We start from the raw sequence: 19,418 nt of genomic DNA, 5'->3' as shown, positions 1-19,418 counted from the left end.
ACTTCTCCCTTATGATACACGCCTTAATTACTCATTTGGTATCAACACGTATACATGTTCTTATTACCAGTGAACGCCACAATATTCTTTCACATTAACGAATATTGTGACTGAGTGTTCTATCACTTTTTATTTTTCCCACGTATAATTTTCTAGGATAATGCACCTTATTACTAAGTAGTAATAAATAAGTAGTACTTTGTTTTACTACTTATTACTTACTACTTTGGTGAAGTTTGGTTGAGGTTAGCGAGGTGCATTTACCTGACACGAAACTGCAATCAAACCCCCCCCCCCCCCATCAGTTGCTACAACAATTACAAGCCACAACCCCCCCCCTCCATCAACACACCAACAACCCAATTCAAATTTTTATTCTATTTACAAACTGTCAGTGACACCTTGGTCACGGAGAATAAAAAAAACTGTCAGTGACACCTTGGTCACGGAGAATAAAAAAAACTGTCAGTGACACCTTGGTCACGGAGAATAAAAAAAACTGTCAGTGACACCTTGGTCACGGAGAATAAAAAAAACTGTCAGTGACACCTTGGTCACGGAGAATAAAAAAAACTGTCAGTGACACCTTGGTCACGGAGAATAAAAAAAACTGTCAGTGACACCTTGGTCACGGAGAATAAAAAAAACTGTCAGTGACACCTTGGTCACGGAGAATAAAAAAAAAAAAAAATTTGGTAAATGTTCCTGACTGTCTGCAGAAATGTATAAAACTGCAGAAATACGAAACCAAAACAGCAGCGCTGATAACACACATCAGCAGAAGAAAAAGACACCAGGGAGCCGGTCCGGCCGAGCGGACAGCACGCTGTACTTGTGATCCTGTGGTCCCCGGGTTCGATCCCAGGCGCCGGCGAGAAACAATGGGCAGAGTTTCTTTCACCCTATGCCCCTAGCAGTAAAATAGGTACCTGGGTGTTAGTCAGCTGTCACGGCTGCTTCGTGGGGGTGGAGGCCTGGTCGAGGACCGGGCCGCGGGGACACTAAAGCCCCGAAATCACCTCAAGATAGCCAGAAGCCACAAATGAGTGTGACATGGAAACTACGCAAAGAAAATAAAAAACAGACTTACCTAGCAGGTCTTACCATGCGTTGTAAGTCAATCATAACTCCGTTAGCAGCGCCTCAACGCCACGCTCAACTATGGTGTAAAAACTATCACTTTCCCATGGTAATTCCCACGGCAGGGGTCCCCGCCCCCCTCCTCCAGCGGTGGGTGGTGGTAAATGGTTACATTACTCCGCGCTACGGGACTCCGGACGCAACCTTACCAATGAACCACACCAATATCTGGCACTCTACCAACCGAGATGAACCCATCCCTGCCCTTGTGTGGCAGTGCACAATAGAAAGTTGTTTTCACATATCCATACATTAAAACATTGATTGTAACCATGATATATATATGCTTCAGCCTACAGTTTAGACCTATTGTCTTATGTATGACCCTCTGTCCTGCGTGACAGTGAATACCAGCATTATCCTCACTTTAATAAGACTTAATTGAAATCCTCAGATTAGGCAAAATTGTAATTAATTGTCAATAAAGATGTTAATAATACCAAGGAACGACGCCGTCGCCGCGTTGTTGTTAACCTATCAGTTTCTACGGGAGGAGTGAGGTCTAGCTCTTCATGCCCCGCTGATTGATTGATAAAGATTAAGCCACCCAAGAGGTGGCACGGGCACGAATAGCCCGTAACACGCTCCGCCTACTAGCCTTGTTCATCTAGTTGTGCTTGCGGGGGTTGAGCTTAGCTCTTTCGGCCCGCCTTTCAACTGTCAATCAACTGTTACTAACAAATTCCCCCCCCCCAGGAAGCGGCCCGTAACACCTGTAACTCCCAGGTACCCATTTACTGCAAGGTAACGGGGGCATCAGGGTGAGAGAAACTTTGCCCATTTGTTTCTGCCGGCCCCGGGAATCGAACCCCGGTCCACATAACTACGTATGACAGCGTGCTGTCCATTCAGCCACCGGCCCCCCAGTGTTGTACCTGTTGCGTTACAATTTACCTATTTTGACGTTCAAATTCTTTGTCGTCTCTGCAGGTTTGTAATAAGGAACAAGAACAATAATACGGCTGTCATAATTAGTTATTATTATTATTATAATCATTAAGTAGCCAAGGCTGCTTGATCAGTCCAGCAACCAGGGGCCAGATTCACGAAAGCACTTACGAACCTGTACATCTTTTCTCAATCTTTGGCGGCTTTGTTTACAATTATTAAACAGTTAATGAGCTCCGAAGCACCAGGAGGCTGTTTATAACAATAACAACAATTAAATGGGACGTTTTCATGCTTGTAAATTGTTTAATAAATGTAACCAAAGCCGTCAAAGATTGAGGAAAGATGTAAACATTCGTAAGTGCTTGTGTAAGTCCTTTCGTGAATCTGGCCCCAGGAGGCCTGGTCGACGACCGGGCCGCGGGGACGCTAAGCCTCGGAAGCACCTCAAGGTATCTGGGTACGTGTTCTCGTCATCTGGGTATATATATTCTCGTCATCTTGGTATATGTTTTCGTCATCTGGGTATATGTTGCGCCGCCACATTCGGGGAACATGTCAGTCTCCTATCACTATACTCTCTTATAAGGTCTGTACTGCACAACACATTAACGGGGGAACACCCCTGCACACACCACACACCTGCTACGTGTGTAGAGGGTCGTGACACAAACCTGGTCCTATGCCACGCCTGCACTACCCAAGCCAAGTCATAAAGCTTGGCGCTGGGCTGGCACAAGTGTGAGCAAGCACTAACAAGAACTAGAAGAGACAAAAAGAGGCCCCAAACAGCTCGACAAATGAAAGGCTGCCAATATTGTACCCATATTCAGATATAATGACCACAATAGCTCGCCACCACCATCACAGCTCTCACGCAACTCGCCACAAACTTCGCCTTCCGAGAAAGCAGTCAGCAGGCGAAGGACTAACGACGCAATTCACTCACTCCACAGTCCACCATGGTACGAGCGGCTGCAGCAGCGCCCGCTTCCGCGTAAATCAATCTCAAAATAATAAACTGATCAAAATCCATCCAAGACTCTTCCGCGAACTGATGCTGCATTTATCGTGGTGTAGATTTATGGATGGATCCGACAGTGACCCTGTTATGTTTCCTGGGGCTCACATTCTACCTACCATGGTCGCTACCACTCGGGCATGGTAAGTCACTCCGCACTGTCTTTGTCAGGGGAAGTTGATACCTACGTTGTTGTCGTTGCTTTAGATTTAGCTACTTTGAACTAAGATTTCCATGTAGCACGGGCTATGACGAGCCCGTGCCGAAACCTACTTTACTGGCTTAATATACCTGCCGCCCCAGTAACAGCTCCGCTCCTGTGCCAGGCAAGTCCACTACGGGCTCGCCATAGCCTGTGCTACTTGGAACTTTTTGTTCCCAGTCGCTGTTCCCAGTTGTTGCTAAAATCATCATCCTCCTCCTCCTCATCATCTGCCGCCCTCTCTCCACTTTTTCACATGCTCCCTCATCCTTCCTTTACCCCTCCACATGCTCCCTCATCCCTCCAGTATCACTCAATAGGCTCCCTCATTGCACTCCCAACAAATCTGGAGTTTGATTCGGGACATTCGTGGAGTGAACCACTGTACGTATTCCCCAAGTCAGCAACTTCTTCAGCCGTCTGTTAACGTGCTAGAGTAGCCTTAGAGACGCCGTCTTGACCGGCGCCACCAGCGACTTGGCACATCTTTTAGAAAGGTTCTCGTCATCCAGCCTAACATCTTCCCTTCAGTGGTGGCAGTTACTTTGCTATGCTCTTTAAAAGAAAGGTCCTCTGGTGTAATTACTCCCAGACTTTTTTAAACTTCCTGGGGTTCTAACGTATGGATTGAAAGCATTTTGTATGCGGTTCCAGTTTTCATATCCTCGTATTTGGCACAACGCCGGAGCCGGGAATCTCCATCGTGTCACCAGCTTAAACTTACACGGCACTGTAGTTTGTCGAGCGTGATAACATGTCAGTATTGGAGCCAGCGTCTGGCCCAGGAGAGGGGGATACCTGTGTGTTCACGACGGACACTCTAGATTTGAATTTGTTGATCAATACGTTCTAGTTTCGTTTCTTAACAAGTTACAATACAGTTCCAAATTTAAGCCAGTAATCCTTTTGTGGTTCATTTGTACACTATTATAATGTGGTCACATTTGTTGACGGCTTCCAGTATATGTAAGACCACAGTGATCCGGCAGCTGCGAGAGGCAGGAGCGTCGTGTCTTAAACCCGTACTGGCCAGGAGGACTACACAACACTTCGCCTCCCTTTTGTGTTAATTCACTACACAACTATCCTTTCCACCAATCTCAGAATGTTTGGTAATATGTTTATTGTTTGTGATGTGTGTCTATGTATGTATTAACACGATGTACTGAACGGGGTGAGAATAGCTTTAGCTATCTCATCCCTTTGTGTGTATTTTACCTCAAACTTATTTCAATTTCAATTTTCCACCAACGTGATGGGTAATGTTAGCGCTGTGGGTGTAGAGCACGTGCAGCAGAGGTGGTTCAGGTGCTCCAAGTGTGTCAGGATGTCCCGGTGTCTACGCTCGGTTAACGTACTTCAGGGCGCTCATAATGTGTGGTATTATTAGCTCAACTGGTCTGTGGCTTTAACCCCTTTCCGTTACCACCTCCGTTGTGAAGTGGGGCCAAGTCTCCAGTTGTTGCAGTCTCAGATGACACCCCCCCTCCCCCTCTCCTCTCCGACCCTCCCCCCTATCTCCCGTCCCTCCCCCCTATCTCCCGTCCCTCCCTCCCCCTCTGATTTTTCTCCATAATGTTGTTGTTGTTGTTAAAGATTCGCTACCTGGAACAAAAAGTCCCAAGTAGCACGGGCTATGGTGAGCCCGTAGTCTCCATAACACAGTCTTGATATTGAAGTACATTATATACAGTACTGGAGCCTGGGCCCCAAATCTTGAGTCATTGAAATATTTCCCTTTCTAAGTTTGCGGAATTTATTGTAATAAAAATTCCATCGCACTGCTAAACATGAATTCACATTGTTCCTTCAAGAGTTAACTCTTATCATTATTGTGACTGGTGTTGATACCGTCTCGTTAAGGGCCCAATATGCGCAGAGGTAGAGTCAGTGTGCACCAACATGTGCTCTCGCCAACTCCCCGCCAATAGCAAGGAGGCAAAAAATAAACACACAATAAACTTGTGTTTGGGTTCAGAGTGGAACCATTCAGTAAGTTTGGGAAGATTAGCTAGCCGGGGGATGAGTGGAGGAGGTGGTAGTGGCGCCAGCAGCTGACTTGCCAGCCGGGAGGCAAGCATAAACAAACACACTCCTATATTTACGATCACTGGAATGTTCGGTGCGTTACGTCAGCGCTCTCATCCTCCCAAGTTACGCTACGAGACCCACGGTCAGCTGGGCCACCTGGGACACCTCCCCCATCAGGAAATACTCAACTGAAAATAGCAGCAGTGGTACACCTCATTCTGTGCCACGTGCTGTATTAATAAACACATGACGCAATCTACTGTCTTCCATTAAGCCATAAATCAATTTTTTGGTCTGGCCAGCAGGAAGGCATTATAGATCTATAAGGGACAGTCTGCTTACTCGCTGTGGTCTCTGTGGTCGTAATGGCTTGGCGTTTTCCCCCTGATAATTCCCCTTTCCCCTCCCTCTCTCCCCCTCTCCCTCCTTCTCCCCCCCCCCCCTCTCCCTCCTTCTCCCCCCCCCCTCTCCCTCCTTCTCCCCCCCCCTCTCCCTCCTTCTCCCCCCCCCTCTCCCTCCTTCTCCCCCCCCCCCTCTCCCTCCTCCTCCCCCCCCCTCTCTCTCCCTTTGTCTGTGCACATGCTGTTCATTCGAAACGGGAATTTTTGTCAAATATAAATATAAAAGTAGGGAGTTGTGTGTAAACCGGTTTTCATTCATAAACGGGGGGTTTGGCGGGAGCATGGAATCACTTTTGGTCTTTGTTTGGAGGACGGGCTGCTGAATTATGCTTGCGGGGGTTGAGCTTCGCCTCTTGTCCCGCCTCTCGACCATCAATCAACTATGGTACAGATTCCCGAGCCCATTAAGGCTTAGGTCTCCTAGGTCTTTTTTTCTAGTTGTCACAGGAAGTTTCCCTTCATTAAGCACTGACCTAAATGTCTACATTTATGAGAAAGTAGAGTTTTTTTGATGAAGGAAGACAGGGAGGGAGGGAGGGAGGGAGGGAGGGAGGGAGGGAGGGAGGGAGGGAGGGAGGGAGGGAGGGAGGGAGGGAGGGAGGGAGGGAGGGAGGGAGGGAGGGAGGGAGAGAGGGAGGGAGGGAGGGAGGGAGGGAGGGAGGGAGGGAGGGAGAGAGGGAGGGAGTGAGGGAGGGAGGCAGAAAGTAGGGCGGTCCTCCGTGAGTGACTAAGATCAACACATTCGACACCAAAATACTGGGACATTTATTAACGTGAGGAGAGTGGGGGGGAGAGCATAACTCGTGGTTTGGGAAACAGCGGAAAACAGGACATCAACAGTTAAAAAGAGGAAACAAGCCGCAGGCAAGTTCCAACTTGCCTTGGAACAAGTTGCTCCTTCCCAGCCATCATACATGACGGGAACAAAGATGGATGCCTTCAAGATAGACAAGTTCTTGCCAGAAATCCTGGACCAACCGGGTTGTGTGGATATGTGGGCCTGCGGGCCGCTCCAAGCAACAGCCTGGTGGTACAAGCTTTCACAAGTCAAGCCTGGTGCCGGGCCGGGGCTCGAGGGAGAATTCCCTAAACCCTCTCCAGGTATGCAGGGAAAACAAGGATAAGGAGAGAGATGAAATTGAAAGGAAGAGATTAAGTACAATAGAAGAGCGAGAACAGGTCAAGGTCAAAAACAAGGAATGCAAACAGAAATCACAAATATTTTCCTAAGCAAGCAAGATCAGGAGAAAGGGGAGAGAGGAAAATGAGGAGAGAGAGGAGAGAGGAGGAGGAGGAGGGGAAAAACCAGACATGGAGTTGGCAGCGTGTGGGCCTGTGTCGGGCCCACTTCACTTTCCGGTGCCGAGTATTTGTTTTGTTACGGGACATGTTCCATGTGTCGCCGCCTTCCTTATGTGGCTTTGGGGGTGGGGGGGGGGGGGGAAGTGTCTGGTGCTGGGGAGGTCACAATTTGACTTGTAAGTGCTTGGTCCACCAGGTTGTTGCTTGCAGCGGACCGCCGGCCCACATACCCTCCACAGCCCGGTTGGTCCGGTACTTCTTGCAGAAAACTGTCCAGTTTTTTTTTCTTGAAAACGTCCACTTTTGTTACGGCAATATTTCTTAAACTTACTGGGAGGATATTAAACCCCCACTGTGGGACTCACAGTCATTCCCACAGTGGTCTCCAAGTGTGGCTGTGGCACCGGGTTCGATCCCGGACGCCGGCGAGAAACAATGGGCAATTTCTTTCACGCTATGCCCCTGTTACTTAGCAGTAAAATAGGTACCTGGGTGTTAGTCAGCTGTCACGGGCTGCTTCCTGGGGGTGGAGGCCTGGTCGAGGACCGGGCCGCGGGGACACTAAAGCCCCAAAATCATCTCAAGATAACCTCAAGATATCCGCCGGGTCACCCGGAGCGTCACTGCCCGCCCGCCACCACACACCTGGACAAGCCTTCACCTACGAGTGACTACTCACCTTCAAGACTGGCGTGTTACCGCACACTGGCATCACACATCCAGGGACCCGCTCACCGTCTCCTCAAGCATTCTTAAAGTCGTTAAACAAATGTACTTTTCGCCTTCATAATGTTAAGCAAGTGGGAAGGGTGAACGAGTGCTTTACCAGAGCAAACAAGAGAAGGGGAGAGTTAATATAAACAGCTAGGTATAAGTAGATGAGAGTAATAAAGGTTAATACTCTCATATTACAACTAAGCAAATGTATTACACAGAAAATTAAACTAAGAGAAACTACCACCTCACAATCTCCATCTCAATGCACTTGAGGGCATGACAGATTGCCCGATTCTGCTCGAAACGCTTTGCGTAATAGTGGCTTTAGGCATTGTATGTACCAGCTCTATCTATAAACGTAGCAATTTTTGTAAAAATCTCTTGTATGTATATACCTTACCTGAATAAACATTTATTTACCTGAATAAACATTTATTTACCTGAATAAACATTTATTTATTACTTATTATTCGGTATCAAAGGTACTTCATATTACAAGACATCGAGTAAGTTACACACTAAACTTCATAATTATTAATCTATCAAACCTCCACCACTAGTGCCGTAACTAAACATGTTTTCTTCTAATCACACACACCAAAGCTTTTAAGCCTGTCTCCACAAGACCCTGACAATCACAGTGCCAAAAATACCGGGAACGACAAATTAACGAGTGCCAAACCACTCTAGTGCCAAATTAACGAGTGCCAAATTAACGAGTGCTAAGGCCTCTTGATAAAAATGACACCCTGGCCCTCCCTCCCTCTTGGAGTTATCTCGAGATGATTTCGGGGCTTTAGTGTCCCCGCGGCCCGGTCCTCGACCAGGCCTCCACCCCCGTGACAGCTGACTAACACCCAGGTACCTATTTTACTGCTATGTAACAGGGGCATAGGGTGAAAGAAACTCTGCCCATTGTTTCTCGCCGGAGCCCGGGATCGAACCCAGGACCACAGGATCACGTGTCCAGCGTGCTGTCCGCTCGGCCGACCGGCTCCCTCTCCTTTCAAGCTCACTACATTCATTATAATTATAAAAAATATCAATTGTTATATATTGAGAGGGTTTTCATCCGGATTGTAATAAGTGAGGAAGTGGGGGGGGGGGGGGGGGGAGTGAGAAACACGGGGAGAGAGGTAGGAAGTGGGGGGGGGGGGAGTGAGAAACATAAGAACATAAGAACAAAGGTAACTGCAGAAGGCCTATTGGCCCATACGAGGCAGCTCCTATTCTATAACCACCCAATCCCACTCATATACTTGTCCAACCCGTGCTTGAAACAATCGAGGGACCCCACCTCCACAATGTTACGCGGCAATTGGTTCCACAAATCAACAACCCTGTTACTGAACCAGTATTTACCCAAGTCTTTCCTAAATCTAAACTTATCCAATTTATATCCATTGTTTCGTGTTCTGTCCTGTGTTGATACTTTTAATACCCTATTAATATCCCCCCGGTTATGTCCATTCATCCACTTGTAAACCTCTATCATGTCACCCCTAACTCTTCGCCTTTCCAGTGAATGCAACTTAAGCTTTGTTAATCTTTCTTCATATGAAAGATTTCTAATTTGGGGAATTAACTTAGTCATCCTACGCTGGACACGTTCAAGTGAATTTATATCCATTCTATAATATGGCGACCAAAACTGAACTGCATAATCTAAATGGGGCCTAACTAGAGCAAGATATAGCTTGAGAACCACACCAGGTGTCTTGTTACTAACGCTGCGATTAATAAATCCAAGTGTCCGATTTGCCTTATTACGAACATTTATGCATTGATCCTTTTGTTTTAAATTCTTACTAATCATAACTCCCAGATCCCTTTCGCAATCCGACTTCGCAATCACAACACCATCTAGCTCGTATCTTGTAACTCTATCATCATTACCTAACCTCAGAACTTTACATTTATCAGCATTAAACTGCATCTGCCAATCCTTTGACCATTTCAAAACCCTATCTAGATCAACTTGAAGTGATAGTGAGTCCTCCTCCGAATTAATTTCCCTACCGATTTTCGTATCATCGGCAAATTTGCAAATGTTGCTACTCAAACCTGAATCTAAATCATAATTTTTTATATATATTATAAACAACAGAGGTCCCAGGACAGAGCCTTGAGGTACTCCACTTACAACATTAGAAACACGGGGAGAGAGGTAGGAAGTGGGGGGGGGGAGTGAGAAACACGGGGAGAGAGGTAGGAAGTGGGGGGGGGGGAGTGAGAAACACGGGGAGAGAGGTAGGAAGTGGGAAAGGGTGAAGGGACATACTGATGGGCTATATAAAGGCACGCCGACACGACCGACATACGGGCTCACCATAGCCCGTGCTACATGGACACTTCGTTCTGAGTAGCTAAATCTAAAACAATAACGACCGACATCAAGTTTCAGTCCCGCTCTTGTGCCAGGTAAGTCCATCGCGGGCTCACCATAGCCCGTGCTACTTGGAACTTTTAGTTCCCAGCAGCTGAATCTTAAACAACAACAGCGACCGACATGGGAACTCGGCTGACAAGAGTTAGAAAACACACACACACACACACACACACACACACACACACACACACACACACACACACACACACACACACCATCACACACACACACCATCACACACACACACCATCACACACACACACCATCACACACACACACCATCACACACACACACCATCAACCAACCTGTTGATTGACGGTTGAGAGGCGGGACCACAGAGCCAGAGCTCAACCCCCGCAAACACGACTAGGTGAGTACACACACTCTTCAAAAGTGAGAGAACACACACGGCAAAAGCGTGAAAAAAGTGTTATTAAAGAGTCGAGTCAAGATGGAACAAAAAAAAAATCCGGAATACTAAGAAGCCAAAGAGAACGGGGACATGAAGCAAGAGGGGGGGGGGGCCCTCAAGACAAGGAAAAGAGGGAAGAGTCAAGACCGGAAATGAGGGGAGAGTAACGGCAGGAAGTACGTCAACAAAGACCAGAGGGAAAGGGAAAGTGAGGGGGAAGGATACCCAAACATAATGTAAGAAGAGGGGTTGATTACAGGAGTATAGAGAAAAACGGAAGTGGAGAAAAGGGAGGGGAGGAAGGGAAGGAAAGGGAGAGGGCGGGGAGGTGAACGGAGAAGGGGGAAGGTAAAGAAGTACCGAAAAGGCAAGTGAGGACAAGGTAAATAAAGAGTAGACTTGAGCCCGCCATAAAGGCAGGAGGTGGGTAGGTTTATGTGAGTGAGCTGCCATGATGGAGCATCCTAGTGTCGTAACTTGTGTTATGGCCGCCACTACCATCAACACACGCCTCCCCCACCCCACACGCACACACGCACGCACACGCACAGTAAAGTAACTAAATTAACAGAACTGTCTCAAACCACTCAAAAGTGAGAGAACTCATTATCAACATCAAAGCCCAGGACTTTGTTGACCCAAGGCCCACAACTGTTGATTGACAGTTGAGAGGCTGGACCAAAGAGCCAGAGCTCAACCCCCGCAAGTACAACTAGGCGAGTACAACTAGCCATTACGACTATATAGCACTTGGAAGGGACCAGGAAAATGATTTGGGATGGGATGGCGAGGAAGGAATGGTGCTAAACCACTTAAGACGGTCGGGGATTGAACGCCGACCTGCATGAACCGAGACAGTCGCTCTACCGTCCAGCCCAAGTGGTTGGAAATCGTCAGACGGCGAGCAGCCGCGTCTAACAGCCTGATTGACCAGAGCACCAACCAGAAGGTTCAGTCAGAAACCGGGCCACGGGGACGTTGAGCCTGGTAATCATGGCAAGGGTAAGCTTCACAAGGGTGAGCCTCGCAAGATAACTGCACAGGCACAGCAACACGTCTAGTTTTCTCTTGACGATGTGACGATGTTTTCTCTTCAAGTGTAGATATGATAGAGCCCAATAGGCTCAGGAACCTGTACACCTGCTGATTGACGGTTGAGAGGCGGGACCAAAGAGCCAGAGCTCAACCCCCGCAAGCACAACTAGGTGAGTACGTGTCGGCCCGCGTGTCGCAATGCCCATGACGGCCCGCGATAAGGAAGAAAATGCAGAATAGAACCAGTGAGGAGCAGAGGTGCCATAGGTACAATCAGAGAACACTGTATAAACATCAGAGGTCCGCGGTTGTTCAACGTCCTCCCAGCGAGCATAAGAAATATTAATGGAACAACCGTGGACATCTTCAAGAGAAAACTAGATAGTTTTCTTCAAGGAGTGCCGGACCAACCGGGCTGTGGTGGATATGTAGGCCTGTGGGCCGCTCCAAGCAACAGCCTGGTTGACCAAACTCTCAAGTCAAGCCTGGCCTCGGGCCGGGCTTGGGGATTAGAAGAACTCTCAGAACCCCATCCAGGTACAATCCAGGTAATGTCTTTGCATTTACTATGAATAATTTAGCTGGTGGTGCCGTGTATTAATAGTTTCCGCCAACTACTCTTCACCTTGCAATACTTTACGTGAGGGGTACGGCGAGGAGTGTTTATAAGGCGGCCTAAGTGTCTCCCTCGCACCGCTCCTGTGCCAGGTAAGTTCACCACGGGATCACCATAGCCCGTGCTACTTGGAACTTGTTCCGAGTAGCTGAATCTATAACAACAACAACGTCTTCCTTGGCTCACCATGTGTCTCGTGCTGTACTACAGAGAGAACAGTAACCCGAGGCCACAAGAAGGGGGTACAGGCCCAGTCTATTATTACGTGATTCGTGTCTTTGGAGTTCCTCAATAACACAGCCTTCACTCTCTAACTTACGCACTCACATGAATTTCCATTTGTTTTTAACCGTATATTTATAAATGGCCACCTGTTCACATGTATTTATATATGGCCTGTATACATGTATTTATATAAGGCTTCCTGCATACGCGTGGAAGCATGGAATGTATATACTGTTTAACACGAAGTGCTTTACCTCCTCGATTGGCCAACCTTGTGGCTACCTCTCAGCAGTTCCGGAGGTTCCGTGTCCCCCACGGCCTGCTCTATCAATAGGCTCCCACGTCTGGTCAGTCAGACTGTTGGTGCCAACAGCTCGCAGTCCCGATACAGGCACCATAGCCCAGCTGATAAGATATCCGTTGTGGGTATCAAACGCCCCTCTAAAACACAATGTGGGAGTCTCTTAGTAATTCCCATTACATTTAAAGCGAGTGTGTTAAGTCTTCGGTCCTCTTGACAATGATATAGTATATATACACTTTACCCCTTTAAATTTCAGTGAAACTGTTTTGATCTGTTAGGTTGTCTGTGCTTGCATCACGCAAGTTTTGAAATGTAAAAGGATTTCTTGAATATACTTAAAAAGCCTTGGATTGTTTAGGATTATAGCAACATTCTGGTGTAGTTAGAGCAGATAATTTTTCAGATAGAGAGAGCAGATAGATATATAGTTTTTTCATTAACTGGATTTGCACATCAACCATGCCATCCCTACTGAATTGTGAGTGTGGACACAAAGTATAAGTTGCAGACATAAATTCATCTGACCAAGATACAAGGAAATGTTAATATTACTTCAGCAGCGAGTAATACATTATGAAAGTCTATGGCTTCACCCCCAAAAGATACTTGATCAATCAGACACATTTATGTCAGGCTGCGAGCAGTTGTGTCCAACAGCCTGGTTGACCAGACCACTAACCAGTTGGCCCTGGCCAAAAACCGGGCCGCAGAGCCGTCGATCCCAGGAACTAACAAGAGGTAGTCAACAGATGAGTAGACATCAACCGCATGCACAAACATGACTAATAAGCTGAGTAATGGGAGTGAAAGGAGCGAGGACAAGCCCAAGAGTGGCGACTGACAGCGACACCCCCACACACACTTTGCAGCGACCAAAGAGCCACAGCTCAACCCCCCGCAAGCACAACTAGGAGAGTACACACACACACAGACACCAGCAGGTGAGCGTGCACAACCACACACCACAAGTTACATAAAACACTCCGCTCCACTAGCCACGCTCACACCACTGTTTCATAAGTTCCATACTTTTGTTTGTATTTTTATTTTTCCCTTTAACTAGCTGGAACATCAGTAGATATAGCAGTAGTAGATATAGCAGTAGTAGTAGATATAGCAGTAGTAGATATAGTAGTAGTAGATAGAGTAGTAGTAGATAGAGTAGTCGGGGAGCAACCCGTCCCCTCGCCGCATTCGTCACATTTTGAACGGAATCCATCAATCCGTTGAAAATGCTGTGTGTTAGAAACAATTACAGCACCGTAATAATGACGTGTCTTGTGTAGCCTCGATAGGTTAAGTGGGTTGCTTGGGTTCATATTCTGGTTATGTAAAACCGTTACAATTTTCACGTAGTGGTAATACAAGTGACGAGACGGATAGAGCTTCTAAATCTAAATCATTATTTGATTATGAAACACATATTTGATTATGTGTTGTATTTACACACAACATACATTGTGTGTAAAACTTTTGACTGAGCGCCTTACCTTGAGGTGCTTCCGGGGCTTAGCGTCCCCGCGGCCCGGTCGTCGACCAGGCCTCCTGGTTGCTGGACTGATCAGCCTTATTCATAGTAAACAAATACAACCCCCAATATTGTAGATACAATAGCCGTTAACCTCACAACAACAATCACAACCAACTTACAACCCACCACGACGTCTTCCCACTTCATTGTTTACATCCCCCCCCCTCCCCTCCCACAACCAACTGGTCCCAAACAAGTCGCCAGCGTCTTGTAATTGTGACAGGTGACAGTACAGGCCCAAGTGTCATGATAAGCACAGAGTCAAGTGCCTGCTACTCGTCACTGCATGTGGTGCCACCCGGCAACCCCCACCCCCTTCCCCTTCCATTCACTCCGCGACCCTCAAATCCTTTTCTTCATATACAGTGATACCAGACATTTCTTATTACTCCAAGTTCTACACGCACGCACGCATGTACACTACTTCACACAAATGCCCACACTCAAAAGCACAGTTGACAGACAATTGAGAGGTGGGACCAAAGACAATTGAGTGAGTTGAAGGCATTCAGCTACACAAAACCAGCCCAGCGTCCAAATACACTTACACAATCTACCATCGGCCGACACATCAACACTCCCCCGACACACCAAACATCTCACACAGCACGGCCCCACACCCACATGGCTCTTGCAAATGAAAACCTAAATAATCCCAAGAAATATAAAGTTCTGACAACATCGAGAGAGAAGACTTCATCCAAACTGTTTACCAGGAAATTATAAGAAAAATAGACAGAGGAGGGAGGGAGTAGAGAGGGAGGAGGGAAGAAACAGTAAGAGGCACTCGTCTTCCTGAGAATGTCTTACAGCACTGTCTCCAGCATTATTAAATGCAATGTGGTGACCGGAGAGTTGGAGGAGCACTCTACGTCGTGGGTTCGAGGCCTCCTCTCGCGGGTCAGGGCGATCAACATGGCACTGGCACCACAACCCCGATATTAGAGCCAATGCCCCAGTGCCACCCCACTATCTCCCCCTCTTTACAGGACCACGAGGCATGAACTACTCTGTAAAATACCCCAATGAAAAGAAGCAGTGAAACATGTACGCTAAGAGACCATTCTATAAACCTTAGTGGTCTAAGATTTGTCAACACCTTCCCCCTCTTATAAGAGGCATAACAAGCACATCTTTTTCCACCTTCCCATGAGGGTTGCCTTGAGGTTACCTAGAGGTCTTTTCGGGGCTAAGCGTCCCCGCGGCCCGGTCGTCGACCAGGCCTCCTCGTTGCTGGACTGGTCAACCAGGCTGTTGGACGCGGCGGCTCGCAGCCTGACGTATGAGTCACAGATACCCGATCCCCCAAAGGATCAGGTATCCTTTGGTGGTGTTTGCCAAGTTCTCTCAAACACTGTGAGGGGTCGGCCAGTTATACCCGCTATGTGTAGTGGAAGCGTGTTGAACAGTCTCGGCCCTCTGATTGTAACACCCATGACTCCCCCCCCCCCCCTCCAGAGCTCACACCCAGGGAAGCCTTGTCAAAGAGGTCAGTCCAGATGACCTCTGGATCGTCTTGCAAAGTTAATTAAAAATTCCTGGGCTAGTCTTAGTCAGCTAGTTTCAAGTAGGGAATATTTCATGATAATCTTGCCAAACATTGTAATGGAATTAGACTCCCAGATTCTTATGTGTAAACACCCAGGGATCTACCCCTTTCTGCCACGTCAGAGGTCAACCACCTGCAGGGGGAGTGTTGGCTGTGTAAACATTCGGGCGAGAAAAACATTCCTTCCTTCTTGCACCCCCGCAATTAATAATTCCCATCCTTGAAGAGGTGAATGGTGGCTGTCAAACATCTTACACCTCAATGCAGGTTGGCAACAGCAAATCTCCTCTTCCCCCTTTTCTCCAGCTGATAGGGGGTGTGGCAGTTTTGGGGGCGTGTTTATATGCCCCCGTAGGGGAGTTGGACACAGTGTGCTGGAGTGCCGGAGGCAGTGTGAGGCGGCAGGTCATCAAGGGAGCCTCAGGAGACAGACTGAATTCATCCAGGTCGTAGAGCAAGGACCCAGAAGGTAATGTGGGCGATCTTTGAATTGTCCATGTAAGATTTCTAAACATTTGCCAGTGTTAGAGTAGGGTCTTATAGTTGGTGAATATCGTATGTTGTTCTCAATAAACTCATGTTAAACTTTCCCTCTGTGTCAATTATCTGGAACCTTTCAAATTCCTCTGTGTATAGTTTGGTTAACAACCGGCCCGTAATTAATGACAGTTAAACAAAAAAAAAAAAGAGGACTCTCCAAGTGAAGCAATGTTTACTGCCTCATTGCTTGATACAACTAATGGACAGGCAGGACGGTGGCAGCGTAGTTAATTAATTTGTTCCCTGTGTAGCATTTTTTCCTTAGCACCCTTGGAAGGGTACCTTTGGTCCCCGGGTGTAACCATATGGTGTACAGTGGTACATCATTTGTTAGTTCATATTACGTTAAATATAAATAATCAGTGTTCAATAACTAATACCTTCAAGGCCTCATCTTTGTAAAAATTGATAGTGTGTTACCAAGTGCAACCAGTAGGAAATGTTACTCAGTATATATTAGTATTAATCAGTATCGTCCAGGATACAATAATTTTTAGTGTACAATATACTAGCGTTACATGATGTTGATCAAGTTCTCTCACAGAGTACCTGTTGCACCTCTGCTCTTCAACGGGGGTATTCTGCACATCCTGCCATGCCTTTTGATTTCATGTGGTGTTATTTCTGTGCAGGTTTGGGACCAGCCCCTCTATTATTTACCACATGTAAATTAGTATGTATCTCTCCCGCTTGCACTCAAGAGAATACAGGTTTAGGCATCTTAGTCGGTCCCAATAGTTTAGATGTTTTATTGAGTAACTTAAACTTAACGTAAGGAACTTAACCAAAAAAAATACTCCAAATTATACTTCGTCAACCGGCTGTGACTTGTTACTGTTTACTATAATAGTACGTGGGACTTGGTTACACCAACCCTCCCGCGCGGGTTGGAATCAAGAGGCGAGCCCACCCAGTGCCACCTAGGATTAACTAGGCGGCACTGGGTGATGGCGGGACGTAGGTGGTCCTCCAAGATACCACCAATATCTACACCCAGTGTCTTGACAAGTGTACATAGAAGAGAAGGTCTTGGCAACGTTGTAAGAAAACTGAGCCCTTTGGGGTTCATCTCCGCACATGTGCCCTCATCATCACGCATGTCCTGCTCCATTCATCGCCATTCATCTTCACGAATCATTAGAATAAATATGATAGTAATTATCATCAAAATAATAACCACCATCTGAATTATCCAGTTCTCATCAGAATTGTCCTTTAATCAAATACACAAAAGATAATACAACAACAATTGACCTGTTCACTAACAATCTCTCCCCTCTACAATATCACAAACACTATAAAAACACTTCACACAGTCGGTTTATCAACAGTGGTCATCACACATTAATGCACAATCCATAAATGCTAAAGAGCAACAATCCATATCATGGATTTTCGATGTCTTCAAAAATTGTCTTGCTCTGATGTAGGCCACACGGTAGAAAACGCGCTAACCAGTCTCTTATTTTTCACTGCTGCTGTTTTTCCTGCACATAATGAACATTAGATATTCAGTATCTGATTACATATAATACCAAAATACCACTTGTGTATTTTGGTATAAAAAAAATCAAACGATTTGAGTACGAGGAAAAATCCTCATACCTTCATTAACGTTTACATGTGCGTGTGAAACCCAGGAACTGAAAATCTAAAAATACCCGAATACGTTAGATGAAAAGGGAAAAAAACACACAGGAGGAGGTAGGAGCAAGGTGAAGGGAATATCGGACGCATCACAAAAGAGCGCTTCCAATAGCGGGGAAAGAATACTATTTCTATATCTGTGGCTGCCGCTGTTATCTGAACGCTACCCAGAAATGGGTCTCTGGCGTAATACACCGAGCCACTCTTTTCTCTCTCTCGTCGTGGGGTAGTGTATTACACTCCACTATAATTTACACCCTAGAGTCTGCACCCCCTTGCACTCCACTACAGTTTACACCTCCCCACCTCCAACACACATTATGTAATACTTCCCCACACAACACTTTGCAACACCTGGATATGCCATATTTTGTAACACTTCACCCCACTGTCTTCACCCTTGCAACACCGAGCCACACCACCCTTGCAACACCGAGCCCCATTCTTCTCCTCACCTCGATCTTACATACCTTATACTCTTAAAGAGAACCGCAATCAATTATAGAAGCTACTTGTGACATCACGTCCATACGTGAACTTTCCATACACCTGTGATATAATTTTCAATTTCTTGGTAATAATCCACGCCTACAACCAGGTCATCTACCAATCATTGTATACATGCTGGTTAGCATTGTAAGTGTGTGGCCACGCCTGTGGTAGACAAATAATAATACAAAAAAATCTACCAATCACGTCTCTCCCCCCTGTGAGCCGCGCGCACGTTAAGTGCACAAACCCCTCACGGGTATTTTCCCTGGCTTCCCCGCTACCAAGTCACGCAACACCACAAACGTCCCGCACCCAACACAGATGACTCAAGATACCAACATGAACGAATCACAAATGCTCGCCAGATTTGCGCTTCTAGCACTAACCACTGTTAGTCAGCTGTCACGGGGTGGAGGCCTGGTCTAGGACCGGGCCGCGGGGACACTAAAAAGCCCCGAAATTATCTCAAGATAACCCCGTAAATCATCGAGGTTTCTGGCACGCGACAACACACACAACTCCCTCACCCCATAAAGAAGATCAAGATGGTTGTCAATAAACACCCACACACGGCCCCCACACCACCGACACTACTGGCAATAGGCTACACCCACACACGGCCCCCACACCACCGAGACTACTGGCAATAGGCTACACCCACACACGGCCCCCACACCACCGAGACTACTGGCAATAGGCTACACCCACACACGGCCCCCACACCACCGAGACTACTGGCAATAGGCTACACCCACACACGGCCCCCACACCACCGAGACTACTGGCAATAGGCTACACCCACACACGGCCCCCACACCACCGAGACTACTGGCAATAGGCTACACCCACACACGGCCCCCACACCACCGAGACTACTGGCAATAGGCTACACCCACACACGGCCCCCACACCACCGAGACTACTGGCAATAGGCTACACCGCCCCACCACCATCAACCACCACAAAACAGTACCA

At 47.0% G+C, this 19,418-nt stretch overlaps 1 protein-coding gene across 13 annotated transcripts in view; it reads right to left on the bottom strand.

Moving 5' to 3' along the window:
* The window catches only part of Ptpmeg2 (Protein tyrosine phosphatase Meg2), a 178,080-nt gene that overhangs the window by 118,422 nt on the left and 40,240 nt on the right, over positions 1-19,418 (bottom strand). The window lies entirely within an intron of this gene.

Source organism: Procambarus clarkii, chromosome 52 (genome assembly GCF_040958095.1).
Source record: "Procambarus clarkii isolate CNS0578487 chromosome 52, FALCON_Pclarkii_2.0, whole genome shotgun sequence".
Taxonomy (NCBI): Eukaryota; Metazoa; Arthropoda; class Malacostraca; order Decapoda; family Cambaridae; genus Procambarus; species Procambarus clarkii.
Note: the sequence above shows the minus strand (reverse complement) of the source record. Positions and strands in the feature narration are given on the sequence as shown.